Below are 12,246 nucleotides of genomic sequence, written 5' to 3'. Positions count from 1 at the left end.
ATGCATGGGTGCCAACTTGTAGTATATCTTTCCAAAACTGAACCAAATGGAATGTTTTCCAAGCAAATGCACTTCTTTTCACAAGAACATGTCATATTGAGGTGAACTGCATCGATTTTGTTGGCAATTCTGGGTTTTTGGAAGATCTCGCCCCCCAACTACGTCGCAAGTTAGTGCGTATGAATATATGTAATATGATTGGTTAACTACAGCAATACCTCCATGAGTCGTTGTTCCATGACTTGATATCGACTCATGGAACCATACTAAAAACATAATTTCATGGTTACTATGATGGTCCCTAGAAGCAGCTTTCCAAAGAATTGCTGTTCCATGACTCGATATTTCCATGAGTCGATGGTCCCTTCAATATCGACTCATGGAGGTTTCACTGTATAATTTCATATGGATTTATCTGCGATCTCTAAAATAACTGCAATAACTTTCAAAAATTGTGTTTAATAAATAGATGTTGATTTTCGCCTGCTAAATTTCTCAAATTTTATTTGTAAAATGATTTGTATCATCACAACAGATAAGAATCAGTGCCACCGAAATGCATCTAGGTGAAGTCTACATAAAAAGTGCATCCGAAACATAAACATGTACCCATGTACATTTTTTCCGTAAAATGCCAATATAAGAAATACTAGCTTCCTAACATCAAAGTTCCCATACAAACAAAAAAATCCCATATAAAATATTGAGCTTTTACAACAATTTTCGAAAATTCTCAGATACATATTTATTATTTGTGACTAATCATTCCGACCATAAGAAAATCTCAAATACCGACTATTTTTTGAACTCACATCATGTTAAGAACCTGAATGAATAACACAATCATTTAGTCTTTGACAATCATCAAGTGTTGTCTATCATAATTTTAAAATCATGGTCATTAGAGATTTAACAATCTAAGGTTAAACAATCATAAAAATAATTAAATTTGGAATTGATTATCCTTCTGATACATTAGTATGAGCGTGTGTTATGAGTTCTTCTTCTTTCTGGCGTTACGTCCCTACTGGGACAGAGCCAGCTTCTCAGCTTAGTGTTCTAATGAGCACTTCCACAGTTATTAACTGAGAGCTTACTATGCCAATGACCATTTTTGCATGCGTATATCGTGTGGCAGGTACGAAGATACTCTATGCCCTGGGAAGTCGAGAAAATTTTTAACCCGAAAAGATCCTCGACCGGTGAGATTCGAACTCACGACCCTCAGCTTGGTCTTGCTGAATAGCTGCGCGTTTACCGCTACGGCTATCTGGGCCCCCATGTGTTATGAGTTACTATTTTTAAATGCTCCCATGTTAGCTTTTTCGCCCCCCAAATTCTGTTTTACAAATTTTCGCCCCCTTGAGCATGAAAATCGCCCCCCGGGGGGCAAATTCGCCCACTTTGGGAATCACTGGTTTACAATAACCTTCATTGCTCTGCTTTGAATTTGTCCGGGAAAATTTACTTTCTTGTCATTTGGGTTCATTCACATATTTCATAACGCTGAAAATGGTATCTTTGGCACTCACGCACTTCATGGCGAGATCGACTGCTTTTATTGTTTGATTAACATCGCTCTTAGATTGGAAGAGTTTGCATTTTGCTTAATATAGACATAACTATTTGGTTTCAACAGTCACAAGGATTTCGAAGAATATATGCTGCACACTTTGATTCTATAATTTCTTGAAAACAAAAATATGTGACGAAATATCATCAAATGTCAAGATTATTGCTTTGATCTATTCGCTAAAAAATACCTCCTCATATACTTGATATAAAAGATTTTTTACGAAAGTGATTTTGATAAACTTTGATCGTTTGGCATTTACGCCACTCATAGCATCAATTAATGGCGAGTAATTTTTGCTAATATAAAATTTAGCCATCCCCAACAACAAAAGAAGAGATCACATTTTTTTGAAACCAAATATACGAAATTGGCGCTTATGTCACTTATGCGCAGTGCTGTAAAACGGTGAACAGAGTCTGTTCATGCACACCAGAAAAATGCCACCGCATCGGTGGTTCATTTTGTGCGATTGCGTTCTTGCTTTCTTTGCTCACGATCGCCCGAACACATATACTGTAAAGGGCATCGCATCATTTTATTATGACATGCAAACACGCGTCCGATTCCTTGTAATATTTCTACAATAACACCACATATCGGTCAATTTTCTCAATACTGTCGTACATTAGTGATTCTATACCATTACCCGGAATACCATTACCCGGAATGCAATTTACCGGAATACCACTTACCGGAATGTACCATTACCCGGAAAACCCATTTACCGGAATGTACCATTTACCGGAATGCACCATTACCCGGAAAGCCAAATTTCCCATTTTCGACAACCTTTTTCAGTACATTTGTGTACAATATTTATTCTCTTTTATTGATGCTGAGCACAAATTATGTCACGCTAACCCTGGACATTCTTGCCTCGGTTTCCATAAACACTTTTTCAAAAGTCATCTTCAAACAGCTATGGACCAAATATGTTTTTCTGTATACCGGCGTTACGACTCAACTAGGACGAAGCTATTAGTAGCATTTCTACAGTTAATAACTGAGAGCCTATGTCAATCGACCACTTTTACATTCGTTCATAGTATGACAAGTATGTAAGTACTCCAGCTCTGAAATGTCGTCAAGTTTGCCAACCAGAAATAATTTTGAACCGGCGGTCGTTGAGTCGTTGCAAGCACTCTTATATGGAACCATCTAGACTGACACGACGAAAAAATCGCTGCGAAATTGCGTCGCTGTGTGTTAGACACGCTTATCAAACTGTGCATGCAGCGCATGTCGCTGTCGTCGTAAAAAAACGCCTTGATTTAGGGGAGTCTTTAGGTTTGAGGAAATCTAAAAAATCAAGATGAAACTAAGAGTGCCTTGGTGATCGAGAGTAGGGACACTTTACGCCATTGTTACGTCCATCTCTGAATTCCGAGATATTGAACCTCAATAGATCTACTTTTCCTTTGAATTTCCATGATTGTGTTATTTTTCTACGAATGTCATAACTCTGAATGTCTGTGTCCCGAATCCAGTATAATATACTAGAAAGAATAGTAAGCAATCATAAGAAGAATTTGGTCATTTTCGATTAAACACATTTTGCCAAAAATGCCGAGATCGGTGGAACTCGAAAGAACCGCCAATTAAATAAAGAAGGGTGAATATCAGATGACCCGAAATGGGTTATTCTAGAAAAAGGTATATACGAAGGATTTGCATTTGGTTGATTGACGTTTACAGAAACAACGTTCGGTGAATTGACACTCGGCGAAAAGTAGCACAACCAATCGTGTTAAAAATTCTAATTTTTTTTATATGTTCTTTTCATACTTGCAAAAATGGAAGATTTCTCCTAATGCTTTCAAAACTCAACTAATAATATTCCCACATAAACCAAAAGCTCTTTATTTGAAACTTTCAAGTAGACATGTTGTCACGATGAGAGGGGTTCCAATAAATTGGTCAGATGAAGTTAAGTATCTAGGGCTCATGCTAGATAAGAATTTAACTTTCAAAAATCACATTGAGGGCATTCAAGCCAAATGTAATAAATATGTAAAATGTCTCCATCCCCTTATTAATAGAAAATCAAAACTTTGTCTTAAGAACAAGCTTTTGATATTCAAACAAATTTTCAGGCCAGCCATGTTGTATGCTGTATCAATATAGACTACACAGCAAAAAAATCTAAAATTTACATGGCACGTAAACTCTCATGATTGTCATGTGAATCGAATTATCATTTGATATTAAACGATAAATAATGTAAACTGCCTCATTGCATTCAGGAATGCTTGCAAACTTGAGTGAAACTGAAACATTTCATGATCTTGCATCCAACATTAGCCAATGTTGCATGCTTTCTTGCATCTTGAGAGTGAAATTGAAAACAAAATCGCTCAGTTTACATGATTCCACGTTGAATATTCTGCCAAAAATAATGCACATGAATGGATCGACGGCGTGTCATTCCATGTGCATTATTTATGATTGAATTTTCAGCGGGAAAATCATGTAAATCGAGCCGTTTTGCAAGCAACATTCTTTGAGAGAAGGCGTTTCGCGTTCAATATTAAGGAATTTGGTAACAATGTTGTATATGATAGATGTGTTTATAGGTTTTATCATTGAATAATACATAAGAGATGGCTTTACATGATTGAAACTAAAGTAACGTTACGTGTAAATCTAAGATTTTTTTGGTGTGTAGCTGTTGTAATACCAGGAAGAAAGCTCTGCAGAGAATTCAAAATAAAATTTTGAAAATGGTTCTGAGACTTCCTCCCTGGTATAGTACCAATGAGTTACATAGAATATCCAATGTTGAAACATTGGAAAATGTCAAATAAAATAATAAATAATTTCAGGCAAAAATCGTTACAATCTTCTATTGCCACGATTGATGCGTTATATGTTTAGGTTAAGCTAGGTTAAGTATATTCAAAGCGTTTTTTTTTTCTCTTCTAAGCAGGTGAAATCAACTCACCTGTAAAAAATCTGAACTGCTACGGCAAATGAAATGTAATATGTTGTTAACAAAACGTTAATTAAATCTTAAATTTGTTTTACCAAATTAGGATGATAGTGTTGTCTGATAACACAGAACACCTAGATATAATAAAAGAATGTAATGTTTGTGGAATGATACTAATAAAGAAAAAAAAAACAGCTTATTTTTAAAAGAAGGGTGAATCATCTATGAATGCAAATATATGAAGATGGTGCATATTGACATGATCAGGTACGAAGTATCTTAGACTCCTCTTCAATGTTTATGTTTTTTGAAGGAAGAACATCCCATGATCATTTAAAATATTTCAAGTCAAAATACTGCCCTGAAGTATCGTAAAACGGTTAAAAGGACGTTAATGAAAAAGGCGAGAAATAGAGAAATAATTTTCCGGTAAATGGTTCTTCCGGGTAATGGTTTTCCGGTAAATGGTTCATTCCGGTAAATGGTTTTCCGGGTAATGGTCTTCCGGTAAATTGCATTCCGGGTAATGGTTTTCCGGGTAATGTCGGAGAACCACATTAGTTTGTAATCTATCTATTATAATCATAATCCATCCAATTGTTCACAAAATTACCTATGAAAGGAAAAAAGAACGGCTGTGAGCAGACTCTCCTCATCCAGCAATCACGCTCTTTTGAGCGTGGATCCTGTTTAATATTGGTTCATTTTGCGTAAACGGCATGATTCTTTCCACCACTGCTTATGCGGTTTCGTTTATCACATAGGTCATTTATGTCAATTATAGCCCTAATGATTCCTGACAACATTCCTATATACATCATTGAACTAAAACGCCTATAACGGAAGTTATGATTTTTGTCCCGAGGTCCCATACATTGGAAGCACTGTGCGCCGCCACGCGTCTCCAACCATCAATCGGGAGCGGGCGAATCTCTAAATTGCCTTTGCCCCGACTAACAGTCTATTGTGGCAAGGAGAAGGATCATTCGGGTTGCAACGAATGTCACCAACCGAGCCTATCCGAAATTCTCTCAATTACGAGCCAAAAGGTCAATACATCCTGAAAGGGTATCCCAGAGGTCGATGGCCACCAACCGACGCTACATTGTTAGGGACACATGCACTTGCATATGCTTCCACATGGTTCCAATCGTCTACGGTACTCATCTGCTTATTCCTGGAGAATTCGCTCGCTCGTTTCTGTGTGAGCGCGCATAGTTTTATAGCTAGAAGAGCTTTTATAGGGAATTCAAATTGCGGTGTATGTGACGAGGAAACTTTTAATTTAAATTCAATTTCATTTCAATAATTCATTTAGCTAAATTTATATTTACATAATTACAAACAATGTATCGAACTGAAAGTTCGTTACATGCTTCCAATCCATGTATTTTCTTGAAATTATATAAGCTGACAATTTTTTTTTTATTTTTATAATGAGCTGCAGCTCCATCTGACTTAAAAATAACTTTTGATTTGTTTAACAAAATTTATCAATTTTGAAATAAATAGCTGAACTGCTACTGTGTCATGGGTCTGATATTATAATAAAACTAACATTTTCCAATTTATTATCTTTTTTATGGTAAATCTAGAATTGGTGTATCGTTGCTTGGGAATTATTCCAGTGATATGCTTGAGCAGCGTTATAATTTTCAGAAAAGTCGCTAATTACCAGTATTTAACATTGTTTTAAGGAGTCTGTTTTGTTTCGTAGAAAAGCAGACTGTTATTTGCAAATAAAATCATGAGTTATGAGCTTATCAACTTTTTTTTAGGTAGATAACAATACAAACATAATCATTATTTCTTATTCATCTGGCGTTTAACGCAGGTACGTTTGGTAAGTTTTTTTTTCACAAAACTTTTTCTAGAAGAGAATTTAATGGGGTATGGATAAGGTTGTTACTTTTCAATGTTTGCAATACTGTTATGATATCTTGAGTTGATTTTCTCATAGGCGGTTGATTTTCTCATAGGCGGTTGATTTTCTCATAGGCAGAGGCAAAGTCCATTGATTGCCTGCATTTAAAAAACATAATCACTGTATAATTCCGTTTTTTAACTATTCTCAATATAAAATACAATCTATTTTCTGATTTAAACTCTTTTATCACTTTAAAACACAATCATATTTGACGGTTTAAAACAAAATCTTTGAAAAAATAAATTTCAGTTTGGGACTTAAAAAAATTGAAGTTAGAAAAACTTTTTTCCCTAAAATATGCCCAATTTGCAATGTATAGACGACTTTTAGTAAATTTAATTACGAAACATTTTGCTTAAGGATGATCAAAATTTGAAATGGCCTTTTTTTAAATCGACTTTAAAATTTTGAGTATTTTTTTTCAGTGTAGAAAATTTGTTTTTATTTTTTCAATTTTTTTTTTCTAAAACTTCGGGAAATTTCACGACAGTCCCCCGTACAACACTTTTTTGTAGGTCTTACCGTTTTTGAGTTATACGGGTTTATAAAAATAAGTAAAAAAAAATCGTTGTTAGAAAAACATTTTTCCCTAAAATATACCCAATTTGAAATGTATAGACGACTTTTAGTAAATTTAATTACGAAACTTTTTGCTTAAGGATGATCAAAATCTGAAATGGCCGTTTATTTTAAATCGACTTTAAAGTTTTAAATATTTTTTTTTTAGTGTAGAAAATGCGTTCTTAATTTTTTCAATATTTTTCTCTAAAACGTCAGGAAATTCCACGACAGTCCCCCATACAACGCTTTTTTGTAGGTCTTATCGTTTTCGAGTTATACGGGTTATAAAAAAAGTAAAAAAAAAAACTTTGACCCTTTCCAAATGTTAGTCTAGATCGATTTTGAAAAAAACAAAGTATGTAAAGTATCTTAGTTTCACATAATCTTCACACCCAGAAAGTTTCATTGAATTCTGAAGGGGTACTGGGTATCCCTTTGTCGAGTTGGCGTGAAATCCGTCCATGGTAAAAAAAAAAATTTGGATTTCATCCGATAGGTGGTGCTTAGAACAAGTTTTTATTAATCTTCTGTACCCCAAATTCCTGATAATCTAGAAAGTTTATATTTTTTGCTCTCTGATTGCAAATGTATACGTAGCTATTACCTAATAATTCTACGTTTTGATTAAAATTGAAAATAAATACAATTTAGTTTGATTATGTCAGATAGATGTTAGCCGCTTGAACATTTTTGCCCAAGTCGTCAACATCCTAGCTAATGTATAAGATTAGGTTCTTGAGATATGGAAGATTGAGGAAAATTTGTTACTACTGCCACCTAACGGATGAATTTCCAACCAGAGGAAAAAATCGTCAGATAACCGTTGATCGACTGAATAACTTTTCCGAAGACACTTGTTTGTTATGTGAATGCAAGAATTACATCAAATTGGTTAAAACATATTGGCGGATTTTTTTCGAAATGATTCTCGCAAGTGAAAAAAGTCCATGAACAAACAAAACAACAGAATATTATTTGAGATCCCCATCAAATAGTTCTTAAAATTTCATATCAGAGGATATATCTAAAACACCAAAACCTTCTCATGACAAAATTTGTGTACGACCCCTAAGTATTCCCAAAAGGATAACCTTCATTCTTTGAATCATGCCGCTTAATTATCCGTCCATCACATTTGTCATTTTCCTCTTAGAAGCCGCGCATCTGAACCAACCAACGATACCCATCAATCTAATTTGAACAAAACGTCCGTTTTGTACTCAGCTGAGCTGATCCGTTCTTCCAAAGTCATTACCGAAGCTTCCTCTCCGCCATCGCTTCTCCGGGTTGATGCCTTCGCGACAATTCTTTTGTTCGACCGATACTTGAGAACTGTTCATTTTGTCATCTTCTTCTTTATTGCGTTACGTTCATACTGGGACAGAAACCGTTTCTCAGCTCATGTGTTGTCATGAGCACCTCCACAGTTATTAACTGAGAGCTTTCTTTGCCGGTTGGCCATTTTTGCATGTGTATAACGTGTTGCAACCGGTGGGACTTGAACTCACGACCCTCAGCTTGGTCTTGCCGAATAGCTGCGCGTTTACCGCTACGACTATCTGGGGGTGTCTTCCATCTGTCATCAGAAAATCTATTCAAATCATCGCAAATTAGACACAGTCCCGAACATGGAAAAGCACATCTTGCTACACGGGGAACAACCACACTAATTGGTGACTGGTCGTTTTTTTCATCGCTGTGGGATTCGGTAGGGTAGATATGCGACCTGCGGCATATGAAGCGAAGATGACTGACGGACGGTAAATACTCGCAAGCTACTTTAACTAATTGGGCACGTTTTCTTCGACTTGTTTTTCACTTACCGGTATCAAGCTCCAGCAATGCGGAACCTTGAGTGGAAAGTTTGTCACGTTTCCCAAGTTTGGTTCAATGCGGAACGAACGGTGACATTGATAGTGGGTGGTAAATTAAATTCTAATGACGAAAAAGTCCAATGGGGAAGCGAAGGTCGTTAGGAAGTTGCTGTCTAAGATTCGATCAAACAGTGATTGAAAGGCCAGAGTACCTAGCAGTCTAGGCCTCTCCGCCATAGAACGAAACCTGTGTGTCATCTGTAGTAGATTGCAAAAAAGTTTGGATATTTTTCTTCATACTTGCAAAAATGGAAGATTTCTCCTAATGCTTCCAAAACTCAACTAATAATATTCCCACATAAACCAAAAGCTCTTTATTCGAAACCTTCAAATAGACGTGTTGTCACGTTGAGAGGGGTTACAATGATTTGGTCTTAATGTAACATATACGTTAAAAATCTCTATCCACTTGTTCACCGAAGCTCTATAATTTGTCTCAAGAACAAGCTTTTGATCTTCAAACAAATTTTCAGGCCAGCCATGTTGTATGCAAAACATATATTGACTAGCTGTTGTAATATCTTCAGAGCATTCAAAATAAATTTACAAAGATAGCAACGAAGGCAATCAGATGATTACATTTTTCTCTGAGACAAATTCCGCTCTGTTCTAACCGTACCCCCCCTTCTTCTCCCATTTTCCAGATCGCATCCATGTAGAGGCCCACCCACGCCCGGTGACAACGTGTAAGTAAAACAATCTTCACAATTTTTCTTCACCGGAAACCGACGAAAAAGCGACGTCGAGAAGGCACATCGCACCCCGAAGCGTGGGCGTGGATTGTTTCGCTTTTGGCACTTTGATTAAGATCAGACATTTCTCCGTCTTGTGGGGTGGTTGGTTGAAGATGAATCTTCCGACGAAACTGGGAACAAAGCAGTTCTTTGAACCGTTTGGAAGCTTGCTCTTATCGCGATTTTGTTTGCATGGGATCGCCAAGTTTAAACCCGAGGATGTTTTTTTTTAAACGATGACTGAATGACGGAAAGGGTGGATAAACTCTGACGAAATGGATATTGTAAGGTGGGGTAAAATTGATCAGTTTTTTAAATATTTATTACAAAAAAAAACGCAAATGTTGTAAGTTCTATGTGCATACGCCTGAAAGTAGGCAATTTCCCAAATAAAATTTGCATTAGGGATGTTCAAAATTAAAAAAAAAAATGAAAATCCAATTTCGTTTTCCTAGTATAAAAATAGTGTTCTGTATAATTTTCAGCTTTTTAGGTGGTGATTTAAAGGTGATTCAAAGATGCTGAAAATTTATATGGAAATTACTATGCACAAATTTTGAAAAAATTTCCAAACACGTTATTACTGGAATGTAAGTACAAACTTATCATCCCATAGTGAAAACTCATTCTTCAAACCATTACGAAGAAATTTGCTGAAAAGACCAATCCAATTCGATGGATGGGATAGACATTCATTAGGGGGCATCTACAAACTACGTAACGCTCTAGGGCAAGGGAAGAGCAAGCGTTACGGCTCATACAAAAATTTGAAATTTTTCACACAGAAAGCGTTACTGAGGGTGGGGGGGAGTTGGTCAAAACTTTCCAATTTTAGCGTTACGTAATAAATGGACGCTGCCTTAGTTTGTTCGCTATTATTCAGCTTCATATGGGATTATAGTCCTATAAACATCTACAAAAATCCCATAGAAAGTTAGCTCAAAAAGGATTTGTTTCTTCAGCGACATCCTTCATTAAGGTTTGAAGAATAAGTTTTTACTATGGGGTGATAAGTTTGTACTTACAATACAGTACTAACGTGTTTGGAACACATTTAAAATAATATTCTTAATAATTTCCATATAAAACTAAGTTGTCTTTGGGCCACCTTTAAAATACCCCCTAAAAATCTGAAAATTTAACAGAACACTATTTTTATGGTGAGGAAGGTATGGAAAATATGGAAGATTGGATTTTAAAACATTTTTAAATTTTGAATCGCCCTAATCTGCATTCTTCATGGTAATTTGTCAATTTTGATTCAAGCTACTTACTAGGAGGGACATTCCGATCAATTTTATCCCGTTTTACGGTACCAACAAGCCCAATGGAAAGTTATGAAATTTGATGGCCCGTTGGAGTTCGACAGCTTTTTTTCCATCCCTCAGGTGAAGGATTCAGAAGATGGGATGTGTGGATTCAGGGGCGGGGGATCACGAAAGCTCTGAGAGTAGATATTAATTACCATTCTCGTTTGCTTCAATCTCAGATAAGACACAAGCTGGAGCCCTGCCAATCTTTTGCGTTTTAAACATCTTGCTCAGGCTGCGTTTGTGATGGCGTTTAATCAAGAAATGGAAATTTTGTTGCGCGGCTATCTCGATGTTTGGCATACGATGCAGGGAAAAAAGGTCTTGCTAGGGCCGCCTAATTGTGAAGTGTGATGGAATATCACAAACTTGAGATCTCTATGGGTGATGCTTTGCATATAAGTTGGCATGATGCATGCATAGGTTTTCAGATAAATTCGACAAAATATTGGAAACTAGCCAGGTAATTGGGGTTTCAAATTAATTCAGTTTTTTAGTTTGTTATTCATTATTAAAATTTAAACAACAATGTTTAAGAGTATTCAATCTTGTGGATCTAGTGATGAATTTTATCATGTTTCAGTAAAATTGTTTTGTTGCAGTTCGTTGAAACGTCGTTGAACGACCTGCAGCATGGCACGATACGTGAAGAATTGTTCCACCGAAAAACGTTAGACAGGGGAACTGGGGGTAATTAACACATGGGGGTAAAACGTGCCACCTTCGATTTGAAAGAACGATGTGATTCAGATTACTTTTTTTTCATCCTAAATTATTGAAAATGGATTTAAATTCTTTTCTTTATTATTTTTTATGTGTTTTTCTCGTGAAAATCGAAAAAAAAACTTGTAGAAACGTTTATCGCTGTTTTCTTTGCAATTTAATGCGATTGTCAGAGTTTTTATGTCGATAAATATCTCTACTACAGATACGATAGAGATCTCTAATACAGATTCTAGTCGAAAGTTTTACGATAATCTCGCCAGAAAGCGGATTAAATCTGCCAAGAAGTAACACGAAAATATGCCAAGGAATTCCTACGGATACCTCTAGAAAAGACGTTAATTTAATTTTCAAGTTTGCATTGGAAACAAACCATGAAAACCCGGTCATGTAGGTGAACCAAAACTTGTAACCTCTTTTTGACAGAAAAATTGCTAATATTTGAGCAAATAAAAATAAAATAAAATTGGGTGTCTTGTCGCATTTACGGATGTTTTGTTCTTTTTTATCGCTGATTTTCAAAATATATTGGTCTCAGCTTTTGCATCAATATGTTTAACATGATGCGCATAAAATCAGGTGGTAGGTCATTTGGCATAAAGTCGTTTGGTA

At 35.9% G+C, this 12,246-nt stretch overlaps 1 protein-coding gene across 2 annotated transcripts in view; it reads left to right on the top strand.

Annotated features, from left to right (window-relative positions):
* The window catches only part of LOC5569924, a 155,247-nt gene that overhangs the window by 40,766 nt on the left and 102,235 nt on the right, over positions 1-12,246 (top strand). The window contains exon 2 of one of the 2 annotated variants that reach the window (XM_021840145.1): positions 9,512-9,553. The exons of the other annotated variant lie outside the window; for it this stretch is intronic. The gene's annotated coding sequence lies outside the window, so the exon portion shown is untranslated. The remainder of the gene's footprint in view (positions 1-9,511; positions 9,554-12,246) is intronic. 2 annotated transcript variants of the gene reach the window in all.

The sequence above is a fragment of the Aedes aegypti genome, chromosome 1 (genome assembly GCF_002204515.2).
Source record: "Aedes aegypti strain LVP_AGWG chromosome 1, AaegL5.0 Primary Assembly, whole genome shotgun sequence".
Classification (NCBI taxonomy): domain Eukaryota; kingdom Metazoa; phylum Arthropoda; class Insecta; order Diptera; family Culicidae; genus Aedes; species Aedes aegypti.
This window is presented reverse-complemented; position numbering and strand designations above follow the sequence as displayed.